We start from the raw sequence: 9,815 nt of genomic DNA on the forward strand, positions 1-9,815 counted from the left end.
GTCGGGTGGGGCCGGGCCTGCCCTGCCCGCCCCGCGCCGAGCCCAGCCCAGCCGAGCCGGCCCGGCCGCTCGGCGCCCGCCACTTTCCCGCCGACCCCGGGGCGCCTCAGCGCGCAGCCCCGGCCGGGACGGGCCCTTCCTCACGGCGGGCGGGCCGCGGAGCGGGGCACGGCGGTGAGGGGCTCATGTTGAGGGAAACGTAAGCGCCGTGAGGAGAAGGGTTAAATACCTTGTGTTTAATCCCTCCCTCCGCATACGCCCGCTGCGACTGAGGGAAGTGAAACGGCTCCGGGCGCGGGAGGTGAACGCCTGTCGTTACCTGAGCGGCGAGGGCAGAGCAGAGCGGCCCCCGTGGGGCCGCTGAAATCATTATATACGTGGTGGATAAACATTCTTTATGATAAATGTGTGGCGTGTGTGGAAAAAAGGCAGCGGGGCGATGGCGGGTGCTGGGGGCGCTTCAGCGGGTGTTGGCGAGACCCCAGGCCCTCAGGGCGGGGGGGCCATGGCCCTCGGTGCTTGATGGCAGTGGTGCGTGGCGTGGCAGCGACCACAAGATATTTAATTGACGAAGCCCTGTGTTCACACTGCGTGTGTTTACCCACCCACAGTAAACAGGCTTTAGGGCTCAGCCCTGTTGGTAAACGGGCACCGGTTTCACCCATGCCGAGCTAGTCACGACGAGCGGGGATGCTGATCCCTCCCAGAGATGTCCCTGAAAGGACCAGCAGACTTTGGAAGAACTAATTTCTGTTTCTTTTTTAGTCTTGCAGCTGGAAGAACTCGCGGCGCGGATCTCCTGTCCCTATCGACGGAGCCCTCCGTGGGGAAGCGCGTGGCTTACCTTGGGGCATGATCGCACGTGAAATGCCCTGGATTTGTGGGCTTCCACATGTAGGTTACCCTTCCCGTACTGAACGCAGTATGCCTCTAAATAAGGTACAAACCACCTTTTTGCAGCATATCTCTGCTTTTATCATTGATTAAGCAATCATGTAAATCTGAATATTGCAGAAGTCAGCCAATGGTGTATTTGCAACACAGTTCAAATTTTTAACATCATGTAATGGTTTTATAGAATGCTTCTGGTTTTGAAATGCCACACAAAATTGTACAAACCCCTCAACACTGTATATTTATTCTTTTCCACCAGGGAACTTAATATTTAACTGGCAACTGTATTCTGGTAATGATATAGTTAAAGGGCTATACAGTAAATATTAAGGAATATTTTATTGTGAATGTTATCTTGGCCAAAAGGTTTTTTACAAATGGCTCTCTCAATTCTGTCTTCCTCAGAGCTTCTTAACAATTAAGAAAAGTTTAGGAGAGAGGTTAGGGAATACCCATTATTTGTTTTAAGGTAATGATGAATTAAAGTAGATAATCCTGAAAGTATATATAAAGCTGCCTAAATGGATTGGCTTTTTAGCTTGGCCATCTTGTAGCAATCTACTTAATAGAATTTAAAAATTCACAGTCACAGCTTTTTGTCTCTTCCAGATCAAAGTACTAATTTAGTTTTCCATTTGTTGTTTTAATTCCTATCTACCAACACGTGTTGGATAGGAGCACATCCCACTGCTGACTTGCTGAGGGACCTGATCTGTGCTTCTCAAGTTAATTGGCAGTGGTTTCCTGATTGCTGCATGTACGCAATATAGCTGTAGCCCTATGACATCTTCATTTTTTCCCTTTATGTTTTTGGTAATTCAGGGCTAAATCTAATGAGAGGCTTGGAAGCCTGTGAGTTCGATGCTGCAGCATCTGCCCTGTGCCGAACAGTCCAGAGCCCAGTACTGCCACTCCTCTGCCTCCGCGGGCAGCAAGGTTGCCCGTGCCGGGATGCTGGTCCAAACTGGTTTACTGAACAGCAGTTGCTAGTGTGAGTCACTGTGCTGGATGATCTGGGAAAAGGCAATGTCTAACATCCTGCGTTTCTCAAAAACTAGGTACTGGCAGGAATAAATGACATCATCTAGATGCTTCCTGCAGATTGGACCACCTGAGAAATTTAGGCAGAACACCTGATTTCTGGGCCCGAATGAGGAGAGCTAAACCTTTGGGAGTTTTTTGGACTTGTTATATGTTACTTAATTTAACCTGTCTGTTGTTGGGTCTAAACTTCTGTCACTGATCACAGAGCAGCTACATTTTTAGCATGTCTAGTGTGCGTTGGGAGGAAAACATTTTTTATTGTTTTTCTTGCAGGGTAGATTGCAAATCCATGTTTGACCTATCTGTATGTGATCTGTGTGTACAAAAGTATCAGGCGGCTGGTAGGACCTCTTCTGAAAGCAACTAACTCTCTGGAATTAAATTCAGATGTAAGTAAGGCTCTTTTTTTTTCCTTTTTCTTCTTCCCTGGTTCATCTCAAGGGTTAAATAATTTCAGGAAAAAAAAAAGGTTTTTTTTGTGGAAAAACAAGATGATTGGTATTACAGTCTGAAAAAAGTGAGAGCTTAAAGTAATCTCAAGCAGCATTCACGTTGGCAAGATTTACTTATCCAAACAGTACTTACTAGGACTGTTGCACAAATTGCAATATGATAAGAAAATGTTGGCACCTGAGATGGGTATTGTACATTCTGAGCACCCAGTCCACAGCGTGGTCCCACTCACAAGTAGCTGAATGGTAATGCCCTCAGCAGTAGCTAGTTTTCTTCTTCTTAGTTCTAATCCAAAGTAAAGCAGCGAAAGTGATTTTCCCAGTGGTAGCTTGTGAATTGTTTGGCTGTTATCTGTCTGACGTTTTTGTTTGTTTCTGATCGTGGCTTGCTTTATGACTGCAGAAACTACCGTACTGGCCTACGTCAGGATATAACCTGGATGGTGGAAATGAGCAACCAGGAGAGGAAGGGCACAGTTTAAAGATTTTTTTCCTGCTGATAAAAATCCTAATGAGTGTGTGACCTCCCAGGTACGCAGCACAGTATGTCAGCTCCGTGCTCAGTGAGCCTTCCGAGCGGGCTCCTCAGCGTGGCCCGCAGGAGCACGGTGCTGCCCAAGTTACATCCTGAGTTAATGTTGGGACTGCTTCTTGGCTTCCCTTTCCCTCCACCAGGGCCCTCTGTGGTGCGTGTTTGCTTATTACGCACTGATTACTCTCAAGTGATTGTTTTCTGCTCCTGAATACTACATCTCATCTTCCTGTTTTTCAGAGAAATGATAATGTAAGTTGGGATGCCCTCGAAATCAAATGCATTGCTTAGCATCGGCAGGTCCTTCTCGCTGTATTAGGAGATGCTTGCACGCACTATGAATAAGGGCAGGCTCTTCTTCAGCATCGGCTCAGTTTGGAGCTTTGCTGGAAAACTTGCAGGTACCTGACAAATTCTGTACTCTGTAAATAATGGTCTGAGCCCATCCTGCTTGATCGAAGAGGATGCATTTATATTAATGTGCAGCTATAGAAAGGTTTGAGAAATTAATTTGTATTTGCATGCAGGCAGCCATGTGTGAAAATAAGACAGAAGACTGCCTTCTCCAGGAGCAGGGTAGAGCAAATCTCTCGTAAAAGCTCTTTGTGTATTCTTCAGATGATTGTGTTGTGGTTCTATGTTCACTGTAGTCGCAAGATGTTTGCATAGATGCTTCCTTCCTTCTTCAAGACTGTTTCCTGCTGCTGGTTGCTCATATTTTGGGTTCTGTTGTTGAACTTAACTGCAAGGGTAGGATTTTAGGACAAAGGAGAAAGGAACGAGAAAAAAACCCCTCTAATTTCAAATCTAACTTGATCAGTTTCTGAAAGAAACAAGAGTGAGTGAACAAAGCTAGTGTCCTCACAGGGCAGGGATCGGTCTCTACCCTCTCCTCCTTTCTGTGGTGGAGCTCAGCACTGCAGCCCCACCCTTCACTGCGGCTTCTGAAGTCTCTTAGAAAGACCAGTGGGGAGTAGCAGAGTTTCCGTATGCTGCTTCTGCATATGGAATCTTTACTTTTCCCCAGTTGTTCCTGTTAGGGACATGTTGTGCTTCAGAAGCTAGTTGCCATCTGCCCTTTTATTCAATTGAGCAGAAGGAATAAATTGAAACCTCTCCTTTGTGTATTTCAAGAAACCTTAGGTTGACATCTTGGACACCTCAAGCCATGTGGAAGCAAGACAGGGAGATCAAATGCATATTTTTGCATTTTGATGTCACGTGTGGGGAAAGCTATACACTGCAAAGTGAACTCCTAGAAAAATTATTCTGAAAAGCAATGTCCTGAGCAGCAAGGGGTTGGGCTGTGACTCGATTTGGAGATAAACGGGCATAACAGCCATGAGCAGACCGCGGTGAGAGCAGAATGTCGTTGCTGGAATGTATTTGCGTGTGGAGATGAGTGCCAATCTGATACAGCCTTTCCTGTATCCTTTTCTTTTTCCTGGATGTGCCTTTAACTGGGTGTTGCCTAGCTGAGCATGTTTAATGCTCTATTAGATTTTATGCCTTGTCAGCACAGGATTAGCAACTGGAGTTTTGCAATGGCTGATGAGCAAGCGGTTGTGGAGTTGCTGTTCCTGAAAGGCTGCATGTCTCAGAAAGACAGTATGGTGTTTATGAAGATTTTAATTTTTTAATAACATATTTAACAACTAAAATATTTAACTAACTTTATTTTTTAAAGAAGAAAATACTTGACCAGTGTCTCATTTACAAGATGTTTTAATTTACTTTTCAGGAATCTTTTAAAAGCACAGACGATGTGCATTTGGATCTTGATTTGAATCGTTCGAGGTGCTCATCTTGAAAGTAACAGGTTTGTTCTTAGGAAGTTCTTGTTGAGAAGAAACTGTAAATATTTCCATAGTAATTTTAATTTGAACGCATCTTGTTATAGAATTCGAACGCTTCTTATTCAGAGAAAATCTAGTAAATGCGGTAGATAGTTGATGCCAGCCTTGATGCATTTTTCAGAAGCAGTGTTTCCTTGATTTGTGTAACCACAGCATGCTTTCACTGTACAAGGTGTAACCTTTCCCAGTGCTCATGATGACACTGCAGCCTTTTCTTTTTTGCTTATCTTTGACACAAATAATTTTTCAGGGAACTAGAAGAAAGATGGGAAGTGCAAGGCTCTGAAAACTACGGTACGTGAACCAGTAATTTATAAAACCCAATTCATGGCTTGCTGGTCATTGCGACAAGAAACTAAAAATGTTAAGACTGAAGCCAACGTGGAGTGCAAGGTGTGATCCTACTCTCGTTACGTTGCTCATAAAAACCAAAACAGAGCTAGTAATCTTCTGTAATCTTTTAGTATATTACTACCTCCTGGTAGACTTCGATTTTAAACAAATTCTATGGTGGCACTTTCATTTAAAAGGAAGCTAAAAAGGGGGGAAATGTAATTTCAATCCCACCCTCAATCTGAACAATTCAAAACTACATCTTCTGATTCCCAACAAACAGCCTTTCTTAATTCCTCGTTGAAGACTCATATGCCAGAAAGAGAAAAAAAGAATTCACTGTCAAGGCTAGTGAGAGTCACTTAGGACTATTCTCTGTGTTTCATTTATCGACTAGTAAAGGTAAACTGCAAGAATGTCTCGTGAGTACCTACATCCTGTACTGGATCCAGGCTACAGAGTACTTTCAGGGATCATAAGCATAGCCTTTTTTGTGTTTGGTTTCTGTTTTACATGATGGGGATTAATGGTGGTTACCACCTGTAGAAAGTACTTTGATCTCTATCTAAAGCATGATCAGTGTTTACCGAGTGCTGTTAGCTCTCTACTTTAACTTGCACTGAAACCATTTGCATAGTGCTATTACTAACTCTAAACTACTCTCTCACAAGTCTTTTATCATAAAACAATTATTTTTCTGAGTGATCATTATTTTCACATTAAAAAAAATACACACGGCAAAACGAATGCCTACTGTGTCAGCCAGTAAGTAATGGACTCTTTGTGGACACAATCAGGAAATGTGCCTTTTGTTTTCCTGCACCTGTTGCTGTATTACAAAGACAATCATCCAATGTTTTATTAAATAAAATGAGAAGCCCTAATGAAATTGTACCAGCCATTACCAGGAAGTCTATTGAAAACATTCAGCAGCTGCTTCAGTCTCAGTTCATTTACACTGATAGGATTGTTTTGTCCTTCTTATGCTCTAAGTGAGAAAGCTAGAGTGCCGTGTTGGTGTACGGCAGAGCCTTGGACCATTTCATACCACTCTCCTCTAATTCCCTTTGAAGTATTTGATCAGAATCAGTAATAAATCATGCTCAGTTGAGTACCTATGACTTGTAAAAGTTTGTTAGAAGTCAGTGTCCCGGGACTCACATCTAAGTGCTTGCAAACATCAGCTTATATACCTTTACAGCACAGTGGTAAAGCAGGTAAAGATCTAGTGTATTATTCTGATTTTATAGAGAGGGATTGATCAGAGAGATTAAGAATCAAATCAGTTAACCCTTCTTGTTAGACAAAATACCTAGGTGGCCTGAGCAATCCTCTGGGGTGAGCTGAGGGTCAACCTTGTTCAAGATAGTTAAATATCACTCCTCTTTCTCTAAAGGTCCCTAACAGAATTGATCTCTCTGTCTCTTCTGTGTTTAAAAGTCAATACATCTATCACATAGCTGTGCTGGCAAGTAGGTGGAAACTCTTTCACAGCATAGACTGTAGTTCCCAGCAGGAGTTGCCTAATTTAAAAGAAAAGGTAACCCTAGCAATAATCTCCATGCTAAATGCTGAACAGTAGATCTTACATTAAAACTGCTAAGAAGTTGCGTCATAACCGCTTTAGATATTGGAAAATGTTTGATAAAGACTTTCTGGTGAAAATAGCATAAAAAAGAATTTTGTTCAAACTTGCATGATTCAAACATTTCTAGGTTTGGTTTTAAGAACGTATGAGAAGTAGTTGGATGAAATGTCAGCCAAGCAGTAGGTGATACAACCCTCCTTCCCACAGCAGCTAGGAAATGAATAGCTACGCCTATAGGCAGAACGTGCAGCATGAGGACGCGCAGTCCCTAAGCATCTCCTGCTGGAGCGCTCCTTTCTGACCACCCAGTGCCAGCAGAAAAATTACCGCCAGGGTCTGTCTCCTGTCCCGTTTTTGTGACGTTACAAATTTGTGGATCTACTCTGCAACTCCATGAAGAATTTAGACTCAAATGTAAGGAAGTAAGGCAAATACAAGCTTTCTAGAAGAAATAAAGAAATGCTATATATAGAATCTGTATGTATAGAACCTTCCTATCTGAAAAGTTGATCTGAAATTATATGCTGCAGTGTGCCTCAAGCAGTTGTTGGTGGATGGCGTTGGCATCCCCGGTTTGGCCTGCCATGAATGAAGTCAAGCCAGGGATACCACTAGCTCTTAGGCTCCTGTACCTGCTCCGCCTTCCTTTATTTCACCACCAGTCTTTCTGAGCCCGTCCCACTGGTGTTTTCAGCCACCTTGAGATGGCCCGTCTCTCCTTCTCTCTTTAAGCACTAACCTGAGGAGGAGGAGTGAAAGAGGGAAGTGAATTGGGATGTTAAAAGGACTCAGCTCTCCCTTAATAAGTAAGTTAAGGCCAGAACAGCTTTCATGGGGTGCTTAGGGGCCAGCACCGTTTTAAAATCACCAGTTGTTGCTATCGGATCCATGTATTAGGATTCTGCACCTCTCTGGCTTACAGACTCAATGCCTCCCTGGTGCCAGTATCAAAAATTTCCTAGTGCCTGGAGCTGAAGCCGTGAGCTCCTTCAGCAGGGCTGGCCCAGAAAAGGGCATGTTCTGGGTGTGCCCGCGGTGTTGCGGAGCCCATGCATGTTCCGTGAAAGGCAGGACATAGCATTACTTGAAAATCCTGTCTTTTACCCCAAGCTAGTGGCAGAGCATAGCAACATAGGGCACCTAGATCAGAGTAAGGCAAATTTTGGGGATGAGGAAGAGGGGAAGGACATGTCCCTGCTATGAACAGCTGGGCTGTGTCCTCCACAGTCAGGTCCACAGGGACCAAGAGCTCCTTTAGGCTGTGGAACACCCAGTGATGGGGAAGCCGGTCTTCTGTCCTCACTGTGGCACCTCCAGGGAAGAAAACAGCGGGTACCGATACTTAACTCTTCCACAGCGCTCTTTTCCAGGTGGTATTTCGGTGTATTTTGTTTTGTAAATTGCTTAGGTTTGTGGCTGGAGTGTGTAAATTGTGGCATGGGGATAGCAAGGGGTAAGCAGCTCAGCAACTGCCTGAGGGAGGAAAAGGGCAGGGCCCAAGAGCAAGGAGGATGAAAAGGGTTTACTCTGAAAACTGAGCTCGCTTGAACTGAATCTGCCAACAGATCCGAGAGGGATTCTGATGGGGACTTCCCACCACTGCCAGTAAAACACCTGCAGCTGGAAGAGGATGTTTCTCTGTTGCCCAGTGCTTTTGATGCCAACTGTGAGGTTTGAACATTTCTTTGCTGTCATTGTGACCCTATTAGAAAAGAATTGTATTCTCAGAGGAGCTGCAGATAGCAAGGCTCTTACAGCTCAGTGCCACAGCGTTGGGTGCTGAGAGAAGTGCAGGTGGCTGCAGGAAGGAAAACAAGGAGCTAAGCCAGGCAGGTATATTTTCCACATTTCTACATTTAATGTTTACATCATCTACATTTAATGTTTACGTAAGGCAGATGCTTCTGTCAGCCTTTCTCCTGATCTAACAAAAGGAAGGCAAGTCCTGGTTGAAGTGGAATTTAAGAGTTGACTGAGGAACTGAGACGTTCTCCATTTTTCTTTTTCTGCCCTTCATGCTGTGTTATGCTCTGTGAACTCCATCTGGTATTGGTTTCAAACAGAAACAGGCCTAAATGAGCAATATATATATCTATCTCTCTGTATCTCTCTCCCATAAAATATATATATTAAAAAAAATCAGAAAAATCTGCTATATGATATATAGCAGGTGAAATGCCCCCCGAGCAGCTGCTACAAAGGTGCTTTGCTATTAGAAAATTGCTTATCCTCACAGATACAAGCATCCCCACCAGCACTGTAACATTTCTACAGATGAAGAAATATACGAGTTTGTCAAAGAATAATTTTAAATTATTTCTTAATTGCTATAGAAGGATCTGCCTTTGTTTAAGAACACCGGAACACTACAAGTGAGCTGAGGTTGTATCCATACCAGAGCAGAGCATACTTGGGTGTAACATCTCTGCTAAATACTGATCCGCATTAAATACTCATTTGTATTTTACCAGTAATTATTTAATTCCAAAAACAGTTAGGAATAATCATATTTTCTTGCAAAGAAAAATAATCAGAAAATTATATTGGGTATATAAAACACTGGGAGGAATATCATAAGACCACGATAAAATTTTATTGCAGGAAGGACATTTTAATAGACTAGTTATTTAAATAACTTTCCGCTAAATATATTATGTATATACTTGTTCCCATAAGGTCAGCCTAGACTCTGGAAGTCAGAAGTCAAAATCAGTAAGAACAACTTTGAAATACCCGATATAAAAGTGGCCTGATAAAATAACGAAACGTGGCCGAGTACCTTTGTGACATTCTCTCTTTGGACTGGAAGCATTTGCCAGGATACCGTAAGTCCACTCACAATTTTACTGTTGCTGGCATATTGTAATCACTTCTCTCATCATCTCATTCCAAAATAATTCTGAAGTACTTGGGGAGTATTTGTAGAAAATGCTAGATTACAGGAATGGGTCATGACCTCCTTTCCTTAACCACTGAACAGCTCCAAGAAGATCCCTTTCTTCACACTACTACTTCAGAAGATTCAGAGTTGTTCAAGTGAAGGAGTTTTAGGCTAATTCAATGTCTACAGCTGCGTGAGCTTGGAACTCTATTAAGGTGACAGTACAAATTTTTAG

The 9,815-nt window shown here is 43.1% G+C and overlaps 1 long non-coding RNA gene across 3 annotated transcripts; it reads left to right on the forward strand.

Moving 5' to 3' along the window:
* Nucleotides 1-34: 34 nt before the first annotated feature.
* On the forward strand, nt 35-8,548 carry LOC142085456 (uncharacterized). Of its 3 annotated transcripts, XR_012674694.1 has the most exons (8): nt 35-380; nt 766-939; nt 1,717-1,885; nt 2,212-2,327; nt 3,163-3,323; nt 4,664-4,741; nt 5,029-5,171; nt 8,265-8,548. It is a non-coding gene; the product is annotated as an uncharacterized LOC142085456 (long non-coding RNA). The 3 variants fall into 3 exon arrangements; XR_012674693.1 differs by lacking the exon at nt 3,163-3,323 and having other exon boundaries at nt 766-894; XR_012674695.1 differs by lacking the exons at nt 1,717-1,885; nt 3,163-3,323 and having other exon boundaries at nt 766-894.
* Nucleotides 8,549-9,815: the final 1,267 nt, after the last annotated feature.

The sequence above is a fragment of the Calonectris borealis genome, chromosome 9 (genome assembly GCF_964195595.1).
Source record: "Calonectris borealis chromosome 9, bCalBor7.hap1.2, whole genome shotgun sequence".
Classification (NCBI taxonomy): Eukaryota; Metazoa; Chordata; class Aves; order Procellariiformes; family Procellariidae; genus Calonectris; species Calonectris borealis.